This window comes from Lactuca virosa, chromosome 5 (assembly GCF_052849685.1).
Source record: "Lactuca virosa cultivar CGN04683 chromosome 5, Lactuca_virosa_CGN04683_v6, whole genome shotgun sequence".
Lineage (NCBI taxonomy): Eukaryota > Viridiplantae > Streptophyta > Magnoliopsida > Asterales > Asteraceae > Lactuca > Lactuca virosa.
Window position 1 is genome coordinate 19,507,298 of NC_136430.1, and position 15,863 is coordinate 19,523,160.

At 39.3% G+C, this 15,863-nt stretch overlaps 1 long non-coding RNA gene across 1 annotated transcript; it reads left to right on the plus strand.

The window, feature by feature from the left end:
• The first annotated feature begins 9,671 nt into the window (after nucleotides 1-9,671).
• Nucleotides 9,672-10,846, plus strand: LOC145113594 (uncharacterized). The gene is made up of 2 exons (XR_013710810.1): nucleotides 9,672-10,368; nucleotides 10,463-10,846. It is a non-coding gene; the product is annotated as an uncharacterized LOC145113594 (long non-coding RNA).
• The last annotated feature ends 5,017 nt before the right edge of the window (nucleotides 10,847-15,863 follow it).

Genomic DNA, 15,863 nt, shown 5'->3' on the forward strand with positions numbered 1-15,863 from the left:
ATGAAAATGTAGTAAGACATCAATAGTAAGTATAATGTGACTACTCTTTGAACTATATCACCCTAGTTCAACATGTAATTGTTTAAGTGTTTGCAATAGAGATCTACCACTAAAAAGATGAAAGGATTTGGATAGAGATTTTTCCAAGAGAATTAGATGTCTGTTAATATCATTGGTATTATAGATGTATAGAGTTCAGGAAAATTCGACCTTGTAATAGGTCTACCACATACCAATATAGAGAAAATTTTGACAGCATAAAGACCTAACGAAACTGAAAGTTCAAGGTCTAAACATAAATAGGAAAATAACACCAGAGTCTACATGTAGACTTAATTTATATCCAAAAGAATGAGTAGAGTATGCTCTACTCGCGAGAATTGTTGTTCTGATTAGTACTAGATTCTACCCTGGATTCATCCAACTGATGTCCTGTTTCCCACACATGCCTTTCCAATGCAACTTGACCTTGTCGAAGTTCTTTAACTTCGGATCGACTGGCATTCAGTTCCATCTGTGGTGCGTCAGTGTGAGTCCTGGTTAACTCCTGGTCATCGGTCAGATAGCGGAGGTGAACTATGTTGACTCCTGAGTTAGCCCTAATTTCCATGACTTGGTCGATGGTCGTTCTTCCTTGTTCAGCATTGCGAGCAATGCGACGAACTAAGATATGGAGGATTATGTCAGCTGAGCCTCCCTCGTTCAAGTTGTAGAAGCTTCGGTCTCCATTATAAGGAGGTGGTTGTCCCTGTTCGTGGCTCCACCTTCCCAAGTTCATTGCCCACAGAGGCGTCGGGCCTTGAAAATCCTGTCGAGGGTTAGGATTTTGAGTAACTTGAGGTGGATTATAGACCTCGGGTTCTGAGTCAAAGTCTTTTTGGACTTCCTCCTCATTCTCTTCCTCAGAACTCTCCTCGGTGTCTTCTTCTACTGGACTACAGGGTTCTCTTCTTCTTGTTCAGCTTCAAGCCATCCACTGCTCCCTTGATCGGGAAAGTACGGGTCACCAGGTAGATGGAATCCAGCCATGTTATCTAAGCGAGAAAAGGGGTGTAAGAGACATATAATAGATGTATTCCTAAAGATATTTATAGGATGATCCTTACCAGTTACTTCTATACTTACGTAGTGCATACCAGTTATATATAACCTAAGATAGAATAGACCTTCGAATAAGTGATCCAACTTTAAGACCACAACCAAAAAAGGAATAGGAAGTAAAGCGAAGATCACAGATTCTAAGTCTGTAACATCTTGGTCACATATAACCTAAACGTATCCACTCAGCAACTATAGACCTACTAATAAGGGTCGTTTTTAGTTTTCACATAAGTAATTATAGTACAACAAAATACTCCTATAGTATTTTAAGTTTATGTTATGTTCTAGTGTTTCATTGTAGTAGAGTTGATAAGTTTTTAGACTTGTTGCAACACCACAACCATTCCTAGGCATATGCTAATCACTTCTTGGATATATATAGTTGATCAGGCTATATCAATCCCAGACCTGATTATATATCCTCAATACTACTTGTGTTGTTCAACAATCGTAATATTTTTGTTCTGTTCTAGTATGACACTGTTATTAGTATGAATGCATGTATGTATACTTTAGTAAAATATTTTATTATTTAAAAAGTATAATCTCTTGGTCAGAGTGTTTTAATCCCGTTGTGTTTATAGTTGTATATCTTTTATGGGTTGATATACTCAGTTCACTATAAACAAAGCTCTGATACCAATCTGTCACAGCCCCAAACCGGAACGGCGGAAACGTTTAGGGGCGGAGGACGTCATGTACGGTATCATAACAATGCACAATAGTAAAACAAGCAACAACATCCACTGCATTGATAGAATAGTTAATACATGTGTGTTCTTTGTATAGTTGTAAGACACCAAATATATATATATATATATATATATATATATATATATATATATATATATATATATATATATATATATATATATATATATATATATATCAAAATAAAAGACGAGTCTTGAACATGCTCCGTCTTCTCAAAACCTGATCCAATGTACCTGTTTACTGGTTCCCTGAGAATACAAGTTATTTTGAAAGAGAGTATCAACATTTAAGTTGGTGAGTTCATAAGTATTTAGTGTCAAATGTTTGTAGTTGTATCATGAAAATGTTTGTATTTGTTTAGTAAAATGTTTGTATACTTCCCAGAAAATCCTATATTTTCTTCTAAAAATGAAAAGTAGTCTTCTACCAAAGACCCAACTGTTTTATATGTTTGTTCTCTTGAAAATAGTGTAAAATGTATGTTTGTACTTGAAATAGTATAAAATGTATGTTTTCCATATTTGTAAACCATCTTTACTAGAAAATTAGTATGCATTTCTCATGTGAGAATATCACTGTATGAATGTAATGGAAAATGAAGGTTTACAGTAGTATTGTATAAAATATACTACTGATGCAGTAACTGCCTTGCAACTAAACTGGTTAATTAAGGTTTAAATGCGATTAGGTTATAACCATGCTTGATTGACTAGTATAAAACACGACGTTCTTCAGGCGTCGAAAATGATATGACATTTGTCACCCGTAGACTTGCAAGTCCCACTGTAGCTAGCAGCAAGGTGTGGGATGGTCAATCCCGTACAGATCTATACACAAACTCACGCTCTCCCTCCAAGAGACTCTGGTCACAAAACGTGACTTAGCAAGAATATTGCTATGCCATGAAATAGTATCTCACATTTTAGTTATCTTGTTCTAGTTATGGCATGTAAGTTCTTTCTTGTTCTTGTAAATGAATAGTATACTTCATAATGAATAGTACTAGTATGTATGTATTGATTCATGTATTGTTTCTCTGTTCTAGAAAATAGTATGTATTGATCCTCTAACCTATACCTATTATAGTTTACTAGTATGTTTGTTTGAACTGTAACTGATTTGGAGAAAATACTCAATTGCCTAACATATGCAACTGAGTTAAGTATGATCTTTAAAATTGGGGTTTAATATTCATGTATATATTTAGCATGCATAATTATGATTTAACCGACAGTCGGACTAGTGATCCTACCTTAAGCCCACAACCAAACAAGGAAGAGGAGTCAAGGTATTTAGCAATAGTCCTAAGTCCGTTAAAGCATACTTATACATAAATATATAAATGAATACGATTTTGATAATAAACAGAAATCTAAAATAGTTTAAAAGAGTTTTTGAAATGATTTTAACAACTTATAAGAGCATAAGAAATCCTTTGTTTGTTTTCACATGTAAATGGTAACACAATTCTATTGTGTTATGCTAGTATCCCCCCCCCCCTAAAACATTGAAAAAGGTAAATTGTAGGGGTATGAACTCGCCTTGTGTGAGTGATTCTTTTGAATGTTCGATATAGGATGATTGTTTCCACAAGTTAGATCCCGAGACAAAACAAGTCCTAAAATGCATTTCACGTAATATATATGTATACAATTAGTGAATAGAATCATAAAAATGATAAGGAATTGGACTAATTTGTAAGTTTAACTTACAAATAAGAGTGTTAGAAGCAAAATGGGAGGCTGCTAGGAGTTTACGGCCCAAGAAGATCTTGGTGTTCTTGAGTTTGCGGTTGAGTGTTCTTGAAGAAATGAAGGAGATTCAAGGGTTTACGGTTGAGTGTTCTTGATGAAATGAAGAACACTTGAAGATACAAGCAAGATCCTAAGAAGATTCAAAGGATGAAGGATGATAGTTGAGAGAGAATGAGGGTTTTCGGTTGGTGTTCTTGAGTGTGAAAGGGTGTGTTTTCGGCTGGAATTGAAGAAGTGAGGAAGGGTTTACGGTCCAGCCCCTATATAGGGTCAAAACTGATGGGACACCTTCGTTAGTTACCACACCGGATGGATAAGACCGAAGTTCACGGTCCGAGGAGTGGGTTCTCGGCCGTGAACCTCGTTTGCGGCTGCGAATCGTTTGCGGTCCGAAGTCTCAAGCTATGCGAGGGTTTGCGGCTCGGATGAAGGTTCTCGGTTCCATGCAATTCACTTCTAATTCAAGCAACACTTCTAATTAAAGGTTTTAAACCAAATCTAGAATTTAAATCTACTTTATATAAGATAGATCAAAGTAAGAAGTTTGACTTTAGTTCGACTTTTACGATAAAGAAAATAACGGGTTGTCACATCGGAGCTCTTGGAATCGGAGAAAACAACTTATTGTATTAAGCTGTTGAATCTCAGGCAAACACGTCGTGTTTTCAAGCCAACATGGCGTGTTGGCTGGGATTTTCCCGATTATCTGGATGATGGAAGAACACGACGTGTCCAAGGGGCAACACGACGTGTTTGCTCAACATGGGATGTTGACTTTGACTTTGACCAGAAGTTTGATCAGGGTTGACCATGGGTTATGTTGGGCCATGTTTGGGCCTTTTGGATTGTATGTTTAGGCCTCAGTCTTGGGCCAAGCTAGATAAGGGGTAAAATGGTCTTTACTCTAAGTATGGATGGAGGATATATATTTGATTCCAATTGTTAATTGGGTATTATTGGTTATTGATAGTTCGAGGGATTGTCGGACCAACTGTCATGGATTATCAGTGTGATTCAGCAGTGTGAGGTGAGTCTCCTCACTATTCTATGGGTCGAAGGCACCAATGCCAGCCCTATTGGTTTATGTATTATAGGGAGACTAGGGGTGACCCTTGGCATTTGTATGAAAGACCCGAAGGTGGCTCCTAGAAAATCTGTATGTAAGACTAGAGTGTGAACTCTGACAGTTAAGTTATAAGTAGTTGTAGATTGTATGCTAGTTGTCTTTGTGATGCTTGCATAAAAGAATAGGAGGTGGCTACTGGCACTTGTCTGTAAGACCCAAGGTTTTGGCCCCCGGCCTGGCAAGGAAGACCATTGTAATGCCTGGTTCCTCGTATGTATTTAAGGTTGAAATTTGTTCAATTTTACAGAGAAACTCGACAAGTTGGTAGCCCCAACTCGTCGTGTTGAAGTGTTAAGGACCGCGCGTCTTAAGTGACCAACTCGACGAGTTGGGAGGCCTCAACTCGACGAATTGGCTGACATATATGAAACCCTAATTCCGGGGTTTTACGCCCTATTTAAACAACTTAAGCCTCTCAAGTTGGCCTCATTTCCAGCCTCCAAGTCCCTAACCCTAAATCTCGAAACTCTAAAGCATATTTGAGTGATTGAGAGCCATTTTTGAGTGTTCTTGGTGTATACTTGAAGCCATTGGAAGAAGGAGAAGCTTGGAGACACAAGGAGGAGCATATAGATCTAGAATCCTTGCCTCATCCACGTCACTTTTCTGGTATAAAGCTTGAACCTTGCCTCGTAGTTGATTAGATCTTCATTTAGTGCATTTTTTTCTTGTTTTGGTCCAAAGGAGATGATTATTAAGTAGTTGGATGTCCCAAGTGGCCATGGAAGTCCCATTCAACCTTTAGACCATCATTTTGGCCTTTTGGAGCTTCTAATGACCATGCATGTAGAGAAAGCTGGAACTTTACGTGTCCTTCTAGTCCCTAGAGTCCAGATCTATGACCTCATGGTCTATCTTGTAGTTTTGGTGGTTTTTGAATTAAGACTTTGTGTAACATCCCAAAATTTAAGACCAAAAATTTCATTTTTAAATAAGTTATTATAAAACCAACAGTATAAAAACACCCATAAAAATATCTCATGTCAAAACCAAAGTGTCAATAATCAAAACATATTATCATAAAACCATATCAAAGTGTAATCCCAAAGATCTCATGTGTGGAAAACATAGTGTGATGCGCTGCGATCGAACCAGTTCCTTTCCTTTGAAAACAAAGTACCTGAAACCAAAACTGAAAACCGTAAGAACGAAGCTTAGTGAGTTCCCCCATCATACCACATACCATATAACAAACATACTGCCAGACAATTCGGGGGTGCCTGAACTACCCTGCCAGGCCATTCTGGGGTGCCTGACCTACCCTCCGGTTTATCTCAACCGGCTACGGGGACTATTTCACCCCTACTACTACCATATAATAACATAGCATAAACCTACTACCAGACAATTCTGGGGTGCCAAACCTACCCTTCGGTCCTTACGACCGTGACACGGGGACTATCCCCCCTACTACCACTATCACATAACATCATATCATGCTAACAGATATAACATATCAGGTAGTAGCAAACCTAGATAATTATCACAAAGACAATCATTGAACAATCAACTCCTACTAGTGGGCCAACATTGTGGCCGTATACCCACTTCTACTGGAAGGTAACTCACCTCGCACTGCTGAAGTCCCGCAGACAAAACTCTAGCTGCTGGATGATAGATTCCCGAACTGTCAACATCAACATAACACCCATTTAATAATTGGGTTCCAAAACATATCCATAAGTCCATGCTTGGGGTAAAAGACTACTTTACCCCCATCATAGCTTGATTCAAACTCAAGGCCCAATCCAAAGGCCCAAAAGTTAAACTATGAATCAAAGCCCAACATATGGCCTAATTTTCCAAATTGGGCCCAAAACTTTGCTTGGTCTTACCCTAAGGCCCAACCACTTATTCTAGTCCAAACATTTAGCATTCTAATGGCCCAATATCTCATAATCATAAAGGCCCAATTATGGCCCACCTATGGCCCAATTTTCCAAATTGGGCCCAAACCCTCTCATGGGCCTTACCCTAAAGCCCATCCATATATTCTTAGTCCATATGATTGTTCTTGGGTGGCCCATCGATAGTCCAAACACCAAAGTCCAATAGAAAGGCCCAACTTAAAGCCCAAGCAAGATTAGGGTTTTTACATAAAATGACGATTAAGGTTAAGTGTTTCTTACTTAACCCATTAAGGACTTAATCCATTAAGTCCATCACTGTCACACCCTCGACCGCCGCCAGAAACACTGAGGTGCGCGACGTAAATCAGTAATCACAGTTATTAAACATACACTGAACAGTACAAATATAGTTTTCTATTATAACCGAAATAGATTTTACATTGATAATGACTATCACTAAATCGTGACACACGCCTAACAATCTGGCGTTTACAAATGTATAATACAATTAACGAAGAATCTTCTGAGCGAATACTTCCGATATGTTAAATAACCTGAGAATACATGCATTTAAAATACGTCAACAAAATTGTTTGTGAGTTCTACAGGTTTTGACACAGAGTATTTTTATAACCAAAAGTGTTTGATAAAATTTTAGCCGGTTGACCAGCTTTTATAAATATTTACTTTTCTATTAAAAGTATAAAATAATAGAGTGATAAAAATGTGTTATGACTCATTCATAAATACCATTTGTTCAAATCCAAATGTACAAAAGTTGGAAAATACATATAAGTAATTCAGACTTATATCAAAATGCATTTTTATATAAAATTTTTGAATATCAAATTATATAAAAATAGGAAATGTTACCCCTTGTGAGAACATAAAATAACCAACTTTACTCTTGAAACTTTATACAAGAATTTGTATAATTTATATGAAAAACTCATAAGTCTTGAATTTATGAACTTTGTAAAATCGTGTCGTGGCCATAATTAAGTATTATCTTACTTAATTTGAAAACCAACACTTAACCGGTGGGGCAAACTCCTCCCACATAAATATTGTGTTTTCCTATAAAAACAAACGGTTTATATAAATAACTTATTTTATGTAAGTTAATAAATCTTGTCGAGTCGTGTCATGATATTAATTAAGTATTATATGACTTAATTTTTTTGGTATTGACACTTATCACTTTGAGTCACAAGCTATCCCACTAAGTACAGTTTCTTTCAACTAGAATAAGTGAACATAAACCCCGTATAAGTCCAATATCGATTCTATACGGTAACGAAACAAAACTGGGATTTTATAATGAAATCATAACCGAACTCGTGACACTGTACTTTATTATTGCACCGCCACCATAATAGGGCGTGCTAAAGTCATTCACCCCGTTGTAACACGTGGTAATGTTCAATAATGCTAACGTCAGCGCCAAAATCCATCTCGTCAAATGTAGTTGTAGCTAGAAACTCCAGGCGGGCGTCGTACTGTATAAGATCAATAATATGACACTTACACCCGACGTTAGTCGTTCCCTTGCGGATTAACGGTTATGAATTGGATGGTTTATACTAAGTATTGAGATCTTAACTTTCGCGAAACCGGGAATAGTTTATAATGGAAACTCAATCGTATTGGATCTGGTATTCGGAATAGGTATGATAAACCTATATGGAATAGGTATGATAAACCTATATGGAGTAGGTATGATAAACCTTTATGGAATAAGTATGATAAACCTATATGGAATAGGTATGATAAACCTATATGGAGTAGATATGATAAACCTGTACGGAATAGGTATGATAAACCTATATGGAATAGGTAGGATAAACCTATATGGAGTAGTTATGATAAACCTGTATGGAACAGGTATGATAAACCTATATGGAATAGGTATGGTAAACCTATATCTTCCATTCTAAATTCACTAGATATGTAAAATTATTCACCGTTTAGGAAAACGATATCTGAAATTCTTATAATTTCAAGACTTTATCATACTAGATACAGTTTCGATGTCATGTTAGCATAATAGCTAATTTTTAAATTTATCCAAGTTTGGATCGATCGTAAATCTACATTCCCCATATTTTATATAAATAATGCGAGAATATTTTTAATACATTTAATTTGGGATAAAGATGAAGTCTTTAAATACAATACTCGACAAATATTTATTTCATAAATAACGACTCTTAAGCTCTGTAGTCGATCATTTTATTTATTATAATAGAATCCATAACTTAGTAAATTAAGTTATATTTTTATAATTATATAAAAATATAGTAATACACTTTCCATTCCTTGTTACACAACCTTATATATTAAAAGTTAAATTTGATAATTTTAACTAATAATCATATAATTTCATAAACTTAGTCTTTCCAAATTTATGGCAATGTATCTTTATTTTATAATCGAATAATGTTTTTGGCCATTTGTATATCGTTTCATACTTCCAGTCGATACTTTAACTTATACATATAAAATCGTCATGGTTGTGATTTACAACACCAATCCGTGTTATTATAATAATTTACATATAATCTTGTGATTTTTATTAATATTAACTAATATATTACAACAAGGTGTATTTATATCCATTATAACATCCTACTTTAATTTATGTGATTTATACAATTAAATTACTAATTCATAAGCTTTCGACCAAATATAAAGTACGATGCTATTTTAACGTATAAAAATATGTAAATCATCAAAACTTAATAGACACACATATATTCTCCCCCAAATATTAAAATTGTAAAAGAGGGCCCGTAGAAACTCACCCTTGAAGCGTGAGTTCAAGTTGTTTGAATTCGGTTTCTGTTGTGAAACTTGTTGTGTGAACCGCAAATCCATAATCCTTGAACTTTGAAGTATTCTCGGGACCATTTCGTAACAAATATAAACTATTAGGGTTTGTTTGGCATTTTCATAAACCAAAAATAAGACTGCTTTGGTTAAAATAATTCAAGGAAGGGGCTGAAATGGTTATTTCCTCAAAGTTAATTGAAATTAGGGCTTTTATGAAAAAATAATCCCATGGAGGGACTGATTGCGTCTAAGTGGTCCAACTTATCAAAGTTAGGGCTTTTAAGTCCCGTTTCTTTTGTCTGATCGGGTATTGAAGGAAAAGAGGAAACATGTCTCCCTCCTCAGTTGATCGGGAACAGCAGAGGCAACGAAACGGTGGGAAATGAGGGTTCGATCTCCGACGATGATGTTGTCGCCGGCTGCAATGGCGAGGGGTTGTGGCAGCTTCCCGTCGGTCCCTTTCCTCGATCCGTCAACAGAAAAATGCGAAGGGAGGGAAATCGGAGAGGGAAGCACCTCCGGTGCTTGATCGATTCGATGACGGGGAAGAAAGACGACCGCGACGAGGAGGGGCATCGGTGGTGTCCGATCGAGAAGAGAAAGGAAACCGAAGGCGTCTTGAATCTGTATAAGTTAGGGCTTGCTCTGGTCGACTGTAAAGAAGGAAGAGAAAAGCCGATAGCCACCATCTCCGGCATATCTTCCCTTCGTTCATTTGCTTCGTCACCAACAGCTACACACGAAGTGGAGGGGGGATCAAAGCAGTCGCTGATCAGAGCCAGGGGAAAAAGGAGGCTATAGCCTCTTGGTCTTCATTGTATTGAACACACAGCAGGTGGGTGGTCGATCGGTGGGAAAGGAAAACGGGGGAACACAGCAGCAAGGTCGACAGGAAGGGTTAGGAGGAGGTGAAGCGGCGGTGATGGTGCGTTGGCTCGCTGGCTGTCGTCTGTGATGGAGGAAGTTCCCGACGAGACTGTTTTAACCCCCGGTACGTAGTAACAATCGATAATTTGAGGTGTTTGTCTGGTTTGTTGATAGGTACCAATGATGAACTTTGATGTTTGGGTTTTGGTGTTTAACAGGGAATGGAAGCAAGGATTCACTCTGTTGTGAATTTGATGGGAAGGAAGAAGAAGGACCAGCAACAATAGGATAATCACAGCAGTAAGTGGAGATGTTTGGCTGCTGTGTTGACAAGGTAGCTAGAAGAAGAAGAAGAGGCTATTGCCTCTTTGTTTTCACCAGCAAATGCCCACCTTCGGTGGTGATTTCTTGGCAGCTAAATGTGGAAGGGGGAATAGAAGGAGTGATCAGTATGAGGGAAGCTTTGTGAGTGTACAATTAACCTAGATTTTCATATCAGATTTGAGTAGATATAAATATGATTTTGCTTGTACAAATAAATTAAACTAGATACACCCATGTGCACAAATATGATTTAATGAGATTTTTTTTTTGAATGCTCATTAGCTTTTCTCCGTATATACACAAAGAGTCTTTTGGAAGACATGGATGTGTAAACATATAATGAAAGATAATGGAATAGATACGTATATAAATATCTGAGTATTGAATAAAAATCCATAAGATATACACATATATATGTATGAGTATTCGATCATTAAATACACAATTTACTTGTATTTTAGAAACAACATATATAACTTATACATCCATATGTATAATTATTTGGGTAATATATAAAAATTGCATATTATATGCTCGCATCATATTTTTATGATATATACGTAAGATTGGAAGTTTAATGTATAATTAAATACACAATTTTGATTCTTTAAAACATTTCATACGTGACTATTATTTGGGTCGGACATGGCGGGTTTAAAAGCTCAAACGAAATTAAATATTAAGAGGGAACTATAAATATAATATATTTAATATTCTTTATTAACATAAAATTACACACAATTTGTCATTAATACATAGCGTTTCGCGGTGGTTTGACCGCTGAACTCCGACCAATTTTTGCCAATTGTTACAATCACTCTACTAGATAAATCATATGGTGTGATTGGGTGTAATTCACAATTCCATTCTAATGGCCCAAAATGCGGGTCCCGATAAGTCCAAACCAATAATTCCAAAATTAGGGTTTTCTAAACCCTAATTAGGGTTTCCAACCCAATCCCAACCCAATTAGGCCCAAAAGCTAAGTCTTAGATCAATTAGGGTTTCATTGGGCCCACTAGGTGTAACATCCGGACTCCCAGGTATATTATTTATTTATTTATTTTTGAGGACTATTGAGAAACTCGACGAGTTGGTGCTACAACTCGTCGAGTAGAGTCGTGTTTGGCCACGTGAGATTAGTAAACTACTCGACGAGTCAGAGAGTCGACTCGCCGAGTAGACGCTGAGTGATGAAACCCTAAATCCCCGGGTTTGGGGCCTATTTAAGGACACTTATAGCCTCATTTGCGGCTCACCAGCTGCCCAACTTCACTGAGAGAAAACCCTAATCGGCCATTGAGCTAAGAGAGAGAGTATTTGAGCTAACTTTGAGTGTTTGGTGCATCTTTTGAAGAGAAAGGAAGGATTCTAAGCCAAGGGACGAGAAGAGGCTGTTAGATTCGTGGCTATTTCATCAAGGAGCTTCTGTGAAAGGTAAAAAGTCCACACCTTTCTCATTTTGTTGGGTAGATATCATATTATTGGAGTTTAGGGCTTTTTCCACCTAATATTGGGACTTTGAGTGTATTGAGTTCATATAGAGATTTGGACATCAGATCTGGACCTTGAGAGGTCCCTAGAGTCCAAAGGTTCCTGCTTTATTCAGCCATAATAGAGCTTTTGAGTGAAAAACCCTTATTAGAGCATGTTCTTGGCATTTCAAGCCCTAAGTGTCATGCATGGACGTAAAGCTCGTGACTTTACGTGATAATGGAGCCTTGAGAGTGTAGATCTAGAGTTTGGGAATGTTTTCTGCCTTGAAACCGTCTGAATGAGAAATGAGTCTAAATGGACTCGCCGAGTCGATGAGCCGACTCAACGAGTCAGTTAGGGTTGTCCCGATAAGCTTGATCATATGATAGCTCGGCGAGTTGGGGATTAACTCGACGAGTTGAGTTGGACCTTCACGAGACTTCTGAGGAAACGAGTGGACTCGACGAGTCACATGGGTGCACTCGGCGAGTCAGGTCAAACATGGACTGTTGACTCGAGTTTGACTTCTATTGACTTTAGGGTTTGATCAACATGAGTAATGGAGACCAGGGAGGGGTAAAATGGTCTTTTACCCATTCCAAGAGTTAGAGAGAGAGCAACCTTTGGTATATTTTAAGTATGAGTAGAGTATTAATTAGAGATAATTATTCTATGTGTTAGGCGGAGGCTAGTTCGAGATTATGTGTACGAGATTGTTACTTGCTAGCTTACGAGGTGAGTTTTCTCACTATACTTACCATGAGTGGTATCTATGTGTGACCGGAGGGTCTTATGTGCTTAATTGAGTTATGTGATATTATGCATTTTGTCTGTGTGATATATATGCTATATTCTGTGTTTTACTGAGATAAGACCGGAGGGACCAACCCGAGTTGTGGGACCGGAGGGTTTCCACTGAGACAGGACCGGAGGGTCCAAACTTAGCTGTGAGACCGGAGGGTCCTCACTGAGACACATGACCGGAGGGTCCACACCGAGAAGCATGAGACCGGAGGGTCCATGCCGAGTTATAGCCATGAGAGGGTTATTATTCGTGTATGTGGTATTTTGGGGAACTCACTAAGCTTTGTGCTTACCGTGTTATGTGTGATGTGTTTCAGGTACCTCTCAGGACCGCGGGAAGGCGCCGACATGATTGTACACACCTGTTCGAGACTTTATTGAGGATTCTGGGATTTGAATTTGTTTGTGATTTTGATGTTGACATTTTGAGATACATGTGGTTTTATAAAATACATTATATGAGTTTATTGCGCTTTTAAAATGAAAAAATTTGGTTTGAAAATTTTCGGTGTTACAAGTTGGTATCAGAGCCTTGGTTTGAGGGATTCAGATGCATCTTCGGGTATGTCTGGACTCAAACTGAGGATTTGAGGAAAATTTTCAAAGAAATGATTTTTCTAAAACCGAGTAAGAGATTTCAAGAGAAAACGAGAAGGAGCAGTGTGTACAATCAGCCAGAGCCCGAACGGTGGTTTCCCAAAATGCCTTAACTGTTTATTTTCCGAGATATTTATGAGATAGTTATGTGATATAGAGATGTATGCTAAAGAGTAGGCTAGGTATTTCATATTCTAGGGCTAGACTTGCCTGATTTGTGATGCCTTAGATGCTTTTGATCAGTGTTATCTGTTATTTGCTCTGAGTATGTGCTGAGTTCTGAGTCGAGAGATAATCTAGGAAGAGATACCTAGATGAGCATATGAGTAGCCTACTGGGAGAGTAGCCTGATATTTGTGAGAGAAAGAGTATTTGTGAATTAGAACCTTAGGAGGAGGACTTGGGATGACTACAGGTTGGTGTAGAAGGTAGTATTGGCCCGTACTACTGAAAACACCGGATCTGTATGCCACCCAAATAAGAATCCTTAGGATGTTAAGGAACAAGTAGGGATGAGTGATCGAGTGTGAGTATGCTCGAGCGAGTCTCTGATGATTTTTGTGTTGTGTTTCAGAGACATCATGGTGGGTACACGCCACAACCCGGGAGGCAGTGGGACTAGTGATGATGAGATTCGCAGGATGATTCATGAGGAGGTGCCCGCAGCTATTCGAGCGGAGATTCCTGAGATGTTTGGGTCTATTAAGACCACCCTAATTGAGACGTTTGACGAGCGATACGCTGCTGTTATTGAGGCCGCTGTTGCTGCAGCCACTGCAGCTGTTGCTGCTGCTAGGCCACAGGGAGGTGACTCGTTGTTGTTTCGGGAGTTTAGCAACACGAAGCCACCAATGTTCGATGGGACACAGGATCCGATTGCTGCCATGAGATGGATCACTGATATTGATGGATGCTTTTATACTTGTTCATACCCAGAGCATCTGAAAGTCCGGTTCGCCCTGAACCAGCTTCGCTTGGGAGCGAAGGACTGGTGGAAGTTTGTGACGACTGATTTTACCCCTGCAGATCATGCTGCAGTGACTTGGGAAACGTTCACCAAGTTGTTTCGAGATGAGTATGTTCCCCAGGTGGAGAGGGAACGTTTGGCGCAGGAGTTTCTGTCTCTCAAGCAAAAGACAAAGTCGGTGACTGAGATTACTAGGATGTTTCATGAGAGGGCGATGTTCTGCCCTGAGCACGTGTCCACTGAGCAGGCACGTGTGAGCCGGTACTTGAGCATTTTGAGGAGGGATATTCGGGAGTTCGTGGCGAACTCGTCTTATCGGACATTGGCTCAGTTGCATACCAATCCCAGGAGGAGGAAGATTGAGTTGGAGATTCAGACTAGAGAGGAGGGAGAGCAGCAGGAGAGAGATAGGAGACCGATACAGTCGCAGCCGACGGCTAAGTGGGCTAAGCCCGCTGATTCGAGGACTGGAGGTCAGAGGGGCCGAGCTTGTAGCAAGTGCGGCAAGACCCACGAGGGTTCTTGTCGGGCAGGGATTTGCTACAAATGCGGCAGGGAGGGGCATATGGCGAGGGACTGCCCCAAGGGATTTTCTGTTTGCTTTCACTGCAACCAGACCGGCCATCGGAAGGCCGAGTGTCCTCAGCTTACCCAGGGATCCGCCTAGACTACCACTCCTGCTGCTTTGCGTGTTACTGATAGCAGGCCAGGGAAGGCCGAGCCACCGAAGGCTCGTGGGAGAGCATTTCAGTTGACAATGGAGGAGGTCCGTGTCGCGCCTGATGTTGTTGCTGGTACGTATCTCCTTATTATTTATTTGAGATTGTTTATACTTATATTGTGTTGTGTATAGGTACTTTTCTTGTAAGTTCTGTACCTGCTTTGGTATTGTTTGACTCGTGTGCGAGTCGATCTTTCGTGTCCTTAGCTTTTAGTCGTCACATTAGTGTCGAGCGAGAGGCGTTGAGTCGACCCCTGAGGGTTTCTATAGCCGACGAGCATGAGGTTTTCGCTAATGACGTATTCAGAGGGTGTATACTAGAGGTTTTCGGTGTTGAGTCTGGTACCGATTGCGATGGGTGATGTCTGTGTCATAGTAGGCATGGACTGGTTGAGTCAGTTTAGAGCTGTGATCGACTGTGAGCGTCAGATGGTAACCATACGAGACCCTAGTAGGGGAGTTCTTATAGTGTATGGCGAGGGTACTAGATAGGGATCATCTTTTTGCTCTGCTGCCAAAGCGAGACAGAGTCTACAACAGGGTTGTATGGGTTTCTGGCGTACGTGATGGATACACGGGTTGCTACAGAAAGACCGAGTTCTATATCCGAGGTTCCGATAGTGTGCGAGTTCCCGAATGTTTTTCCCGAGGAGTTGCCGGGTATGCCTCCCGAGAGGCAGGTGGAGTTCCGGATTGATTTGATTCCGGGTGCAGTGCCTATTGCCAAGGC